The following is a 7,519-nucleotide window of genomic DNA, read 5'->3' as shown; positions in this document are numbered from 1 at the left end:
TGTCTGCATATAATGATAATTTTACCTCTTCCCATTTGGATACCTTTTATTTCTTCTTCTTGTCTGATTGCTGTGGCTAGGACTTCCAATACTGTGTTGAATAGAAGAGGTGAAAATGGTCATCCTTGTCTTTTTCCAGATATTAGTGGAAAGGCTTTCAGCTTTTCACCATTGAGTATTATAATGGCTGTGGGTTTGTCATAAATAGCTTCTATTATGTTGGGATATGTTCTGTCTATACCCACTTTTTTAAGAGTTTTTATCATGAATGGATGTTGAATTTTGTAAAGTGCTTTTTCTGCATCTATAGAAATGATCATGTGGTTTTTGTATTTTCTTTTGTTGATGTGGTGTGTCACACTGATTGATTTGTGTATGTTGAACTATACTTGTGAACTTGGGATGAATCCCACTTGGTCATGGTGTATGATCTTTTTTATGCATTGTTGGATTGGTTTGCTAATATTTTGTTGAGAATTTTTGCATCTATATTCATCAAAGATATTGGCCTGTAATTTTATTTTTTGGTGGTGTCTTTGTCTGGTTTTGGTATCAGGGTGATGGTGGCTTCGTAGAATGTCTTTGGGAGTGTTCCCTCCTCTTCAGTTTTTTGGAAGAGTTTGAGAAGGATCAGTATAATTTTTTCTTTGTATGTTTGGTAGAATTCTCCTGTGAAGCCATCTGGTCCTGGACATTTGTTTGTAGGGAGTTTTTAAATTACAGATTCTATTTCACTTCTAGTAATTAGTCTGTTCAAATTATCTATTTCTTCTTGATTCAATTTTGGTGGGCTGTATGTTTCTAGAAACTTGTCCATTTCTTCTAGATTATCAAATTTGTTGGCATATAATTGTTCACAGTATTCTCTTATTTTGTTTGTTTGTTTGTTTGTTTTTATTTCTGCAGTATCAGTTGTGATTTCTCCTCCTTCATTTCTTATTTTGTTTATTTGGGCCTTCTCTCTTTTCTTCTTGGTGAGCCTGGCCAGAGGTTTGTCAATCTTGTTTACCATTTCAAAGAACCAGTTCTTGGTTTTATTTATTTTTTCTATTTTTTAAATCTCTATATTATTTATTTCCTCTCTGATCTTTATTATTTCCTTCCTTTTGCTGACCTTAGGTTTTGTTTGTTCTTCTTTTTCTAATTCTTTTAAGTGGTAGATTAGGTTGTTTATTTGAGATTTTTCTTGTCTTTTTGAGGAAGGTCTGTATTGCTTTGAACTTCCCTCTAAGAACTGCTTTTGCTGCATCTCATAGATTTTATATGGTGTGTTTTCATTGTCATTTGTCTCAAGGTATTTTTTAATTTCCTCTTTGATTTCATCGTTGACTGATTGGTTTTTTAGTAGCATGTTGTTTTGTCTCCATGTAATTGTTTTTATCTCATTTCTTTTTCTGTGGTTGATTTGTAGTTTCATGCCATTGTGGTCAGAAAAGATGCTTGAGAAGATTTCTATACTCTTAAATTTATTGAGGCTTGTTTTGTGCCCTACTATGTGGTCAATCCTAGAGAATGTTCCATGTGCACTTGAAAAGATCATTAAAATTCCTAATTATAATTTTTGTAATTTACAATAATTAAAGAGACATTCAAATGAAATGCAACTAAATTGTTGATCCATCAAGATGAAGACTTGAGTAGATGCATTTGCTTCCTGTTCTTTAAGGAAACAATGTACTGATGGTAAACAGACACAAAATGAAATGACTCTATTGGTTGGAAAAAAGGATTCTTTGGACCATTAAAGATTTTAATAAAGTTCTAGAAGAAATAGAGGGGAAGGTGATAATGAATAAAACAGAGCCTAGATACTCAAAGCCTAGAATATGGCCATGCTGGGACAGCAGTGAGGAAAGCAAACTAATCTGTGCAGTCTCCAGATTTGTAATCTGGAGGAAAAAAGTGAGGAGGGGAAGTGGACCTCAAAATAGGTGAATTGACTAAAAATATGTCCATGGAGAGTGAAGCCAGTATGGCTCTGTTTCTTCTCTCACCCTTCAAATTTTATTTTTAGCACTTCCACAGTTTTGCCTTTTCTCCCATTAAACTGAACAACTTATATTTAAACGTGGATCATCAGCTTAATAAAAGATGAGAAAATTCACTTTCTCACTGTAAATTATACTACCTACATCTAAAAATACTGAAAAAAAATATATAAACTGACATACCAAAAAGTTCTCTGATTCATGGAAGGGAGAAATAGTGCAAAATTGCCAATGAAAAACACAATTATGAAATGTATACCTTCTTCTTGACTTTGTTTATATTAATAATTCACCAAATTGTATCTCATGTAACAGAACATATTTCAGTTTTATGTGGTACCAGTTAAATTTCAATTCCATGTTGAGTCCAAACATTCAGAAAAAAAATTTTTTTTAGAGAGAAATAGAAAGTATGAATGCAGTCATGGTAATGTCTTTATAGCCAACAACTGTTTTCACATATTTTCAATTTAGAAATGAAGAAGTCAGAGAAATATCTTCCAGAGTGAGTTGTCATATTTCATTGACTGGAGAGAATACACAGTGGCTGAGAGACCAACAATGCATTGTACAGTTGACACAACTGAATGCTTGCTGGATGAAAAATCAGTAAAACAAATGATGGCACTGCCACTTTGCAGTAATAGAGTAACTTGTTAAATTACAGATTTAACTGCAAACAGTAAGTTAATATCTGACGTATGGATGAATTTACTAGTGGAGCTGGACTTGATGTTTTTCTTCCATCCAGTGTCAGTCCCAAATTATCGCTGAAGAAGAAGATGTTAGTGTGAGTGTGTGTGTGTTTATGTGTGTGTGCATGTATGTGAATGCTCATCAACAACAATAAAGAGTGATGACATAATCCAATGTTGAATACATTTTAAAAAATTATCTGATTTATCCTAAACAACTCTCTCTGGTAACATTTACTCTGATGGTGTGAAAACATAGTTTGTAAAAGTGCTGGTGCCTTAGCACAAGTCAAGGTAGTGACACCAAAACATATTAGTAGTCACTGTTCTTCACTGCCATGTACTGCTCCCACCCCCCTACAAATAAAAAAAACGAATTTCACTTAAGAATGTCCTTAATTGGGAATTCCCTGGCAGTCCAGTGGTTAGGACTCTGTGCTTCCATTGCACGGGGCATGGGTTCAATCCCTGGTTGTGGAACTAAGATTCTGCAAGCCATGTGGCATGACCAAAATATATATATATATATATATATATATATATATATATATATATATATATATATATATATATATATAATGTCCTTAATAAAAATGAATATTTTTGAATGTTACTAAATTTGGACAGTTGAATATATATCTATTTTGAATATGTCTACTGAGATTTAATTGACATACCATAAATTCCACATATTTATGGCATGCAGTTTGGTATGTTCTAACTTTTAACTAACGTATACACCTGTGAACCCATCAGTTCAATCAAGATAGATAATGAACAAGTCCATCAGACCTGAGTTTCCCATGCTCCAGAGCAACCACTCCTTCCTCCTTTTCATGCCACCTGCCCCACTACTATCCACTGGCAATGAATTATTTGCTTCACTGTCGTTTAGTTTGTATTTTCTACAGGTCTACAATTTTGCTATCTGTTTATCTTCTTTAGTGAAGTATCTGCCCAAATCATTTGTCTATTTTTTATTCAGGGGTTTGGTTTCTTACTGAGTTTTGAGAGCTCCTAATGTATTCTACATACAACTCTTTTATCAGTTGTGTGATTTTCAAGTCTTTTCCCTCAGTCTGTGTCTAGACTTTTCATCTTCTTAATGGTATGTTTTGAAGAGCAAAATTTTTTAATTTTGATGAAGTCCAATTTATCCTTTCCCTTCTTAAGAAACTACCACTTAATGAGTTTTGGTGTAGTATCTAGGAAGAGATCTAAGATGATCTGAAATGACTATTGAAATATGCTATTAAAATACTGTAAGATAAGAATTTCTTCATAAACTTCAAACAAAGTAGAGCAACATGTTAAATGTGGAAGCAGATAAAAGAATTCAGCTCTTTTCTACCAAGCTAGACTTTAAGGAACTTGCAAAAATGTAATTCACTATTTTTGTTGTTGTCTTGGAAAATGCAGTTAATTTTCATAAAATGTCTTTATATTAACATGTGACAGGCTTATCACTCTTGTTTTAAATAAATTAATATATACATATTTAAAATATTTTCTCAATTCAAATTTCCAGTATGGCAAATGTAAATCTATTAAGATACATCCCACATAAATAAAATCTCTTTTGGGGGGCCTGATAATTTTTAAGTGTGTAAAAAGTTCAAAGACCAAAAATTTTGAGGAATACTAATTAAGACATATTACTAAAACATATATGGATAGAGTTTTTATTTTTCTTCTACTCACAAGAGAATTAATTCTCAGGTAAGCCAAGTAATTTGTCCAGTGCCATCCAATTCAGATATGGTAGACATATGTAAAATAAATAGCTAGTGGGAAGCAGCCGCATAGCACAGGGAGATCAGCTTGGTGCTTTGTAACCACCTAGAGGGGTGGGATAGGGAGGATGGGAGGGAGATGCAGGAGGGAGGAGATATGAGGATATATGTATATGTATAGCTGATTCACTTTGTTATAAAGCAGAAACTAACACACCATTGTAAAGCAATTATACTCCAATAAAGATGTTTTAAAAAAAAAAAAACCAAATATGGTAGAGCTGGGTTTTGACCCAGGCTTTGATTTAGGGAATGAATTTGGAGAATAATGGAAAATATGAAGAATGAAGAAAAAGGAAACATAGATTAAAAAGGGAAAAGAAAGGAACAGTTGAAATCTGATCATGAGGGAAAAGAGGGGATTATGAATTTCATGCTATTAGACCCTGTCCTGGGAGTCTAGTGTACTCTCAGTAACTGTACTTTCTAATACTATACTATTTTGCTGAAATTTCTGGAAGATTTTATTGTTATTGTTTGATTTTGATTGTTGATTTTAGAATTCTCCTTTTTTATTTTATTTCATGTTATTTTTAGGTTTTGCCTTCAACACTTTATTGAGAGAATTTAGGCTTAGATATAATAATCATTTGTTTGTAGCTAGTAATGCTTGGAGCTTGTAAAGGACCTTTTTCCTTACTGTTAGTCTAATATTTTCTCTCTTCCATTAATTTTTCTTCCCTTTAAGCACTGGCACACAGTGCTCTAATTTTTTTTTGAGGGCTCGCTTCAGCAGATGTCTGAAAATTTTCAAATTTCTTCTCCTAACTCCACCTTTCAGCATTATTTTTTTTCCTGATGACTTTAAAAATTTGTTCCATTGTCTTGATATTCTTCTCACTTAGTTTGAGGATTCATAACATGCCATTAATCAAAAACAATAATGTAATGATTTCTGCCTCCCGCAGATATATGTTTTAATGCACATTTTAGGTAAAGCGTATTTCTGAGATGAATATCATTTTTAGATGACATTATAATCACCGTAAATCATGTCATTTGGTCACAGGTGATACTTTCATTCATTATAATTATTTTTGTAAAATTTTTATTAAAACCTATCTTATTAAAAATATATATTGAGTTCTTATTGAATACCAGACACTGATCAAGCATTGGCAAAATAGTAGTAAAAAGGCAGATAATGTCTGTTTTCAAAGACCTTACATTTTGATAAGCATAGACAAATTAACTAGTTAATTAAATTAATTAAACAAATAAAGTTATTGCAGATAGTAATAAGGATTATTATGAGAATAAAACAGAGGAGGGATGTGGGCCAAATGACAGTAAGTTTTTATTTATGGGCAGGACAGAGAAGCCTTCTAAGGAATTTGAACTGAAAAGTAAACAACGTGAAGAAGCCAGTTGAAAAGGAGGAAAACTTCCTGGTCAGAGTGGACCACAGTGCAAACGTCCATATGTAGAACTAACTTAGGTGCTCAAAGGTAGATGGAAGCTAAGCTTGCCAGGTCACAATAGCTAGAGTAAGGATGAAGTCAATAGTTAGATGAGAGCTAGATCATATCGAGCCTTGCAGACCAAAATAAGAAGTTTATATTGTATTCTGAGCGCAGTGATAAGACATGGAGAAGTTTAAAGTGGAGTGACATAAAGTTATGAAGATTACTCCAGCTACTTTGTGGATAATCAACTGAGAGGGCAAGAGCAGAAGCAGGAAATCAGTTAGAAGGATGATACCTGACTCCAGAGAAGATGCAGTGTTAGCTCACACTAGTATGGTAGAAATAAAGAGAGCAAACAGGTGGAAATCAGGACATACTTTGGTGGAAGAGACTTGTTGGGGAATGACTCAGGCTGTCACTCAGTGTTTTGTCCCTATTTATCTAGGGGAAGGGCAGTGTCATGAAGCGAGACGGGAAAACTGGAATTGGAGGCATCGAAAGTGATGTTTGTTTTTGGAAGCCTCAAGTCAGACTTGTCCATAACAACTACATTCACAGTCATCCCATAGAAACAAATACACATCAGTGGAAAAGAAAGAGTGCAGTTTCATGTATGCTTATATGAGCCTCTGCTTATTTTTTTGGCATGTTTACACAACTTGTAATTTATGATGATTACTTTCACATCTTGGAGATATTTTTTAAATTTTCAGTAAAAGATATCCCACTCTTAGAATACTAGGACTCTTTTTTTATTACTAAAACAATACTTTTCAATACTCATCCTGTAGTGAAATTAATTTATCTTTCTTAATAAAGTTGAGAATATTTAGAATTTATAATTTATGGTCTCATAACACATCTTGCAATATTAAGCTTCAAGATGTATTTGATTTCTCAGTAAGTATTTTACATGAACTTATCATTTGAAAACACTCCACATTTTCTTTTTATTTTTAATGTTGTTACCATGGTAACCATAGCTGTTTCTTGATATTTCACCTCAAAAAAGGAGCCATGTCATTTTAGACAGAAATAATATGGAATGTGGTTTCCTGATCTCTCCCTATCTTTTTCTCTTTATCATTATGATGACAGAATGTAATGATAATTTAAAAATTCTGACTGTATAATGCCAACTTGCTGTAGGGTTTGTAGCATGTCTTAGTTTTCTTTGCTTCATGTTGCTGTAATGTAAATACTAAATGGCTACCTAATTTTACCACTTAAGCAATAGTTATTGTACTATTACAGTTTTGTGGTGTGAAAATTGACTGCCTGTGTAAATTAGAGACCTTGAATCATACTATATAACGAGCAGTTACCTTGAATCATACTACATAACGAGCAGTTATATAAATTCTTGGCAAAGCTTCAAGCAAAAGTGAAACTCCTGCTAGAATACTCAGTACATTTAAGATTTGAGCCGTGTGATGTGTTGTGTTTGCAAGTCTAAACTTTAAAGCAGGTGTCCTGATGGAAGATTTTTTTTTTTTTAATTTGAATCAACTGCCTGTTTAAGCTAATTTTGGCTAAACTTCAAATCCCCTCTTTTTAGAAAACCTAGTATAGGAGCGATCTGCTACTTGACTGTCTGATATCTATTTTCCCCTTAAAACAATGCAACCTGATTTTAT

The sequence above is a fragment of the Eubalaena glacialis genome, chromosome 3, assembly GCF_028564815.1.
Source record: "Eubalaena glacialis isolate mEubGla1 chromosome 3, mEubGla1.1.hap2.+ XY, whole genome shotgun sequence".
NCBI lineage: Eukaryota > Metazoa > Chordata > Mammalia > Artiodactyla > Balaenidae > Eubalaena > Eubalaena glacialis.
The sequence above is the reverse complement of the archived record's forward strand: the minus strand, read 5'-3'. Positions refer to the sequence as shown.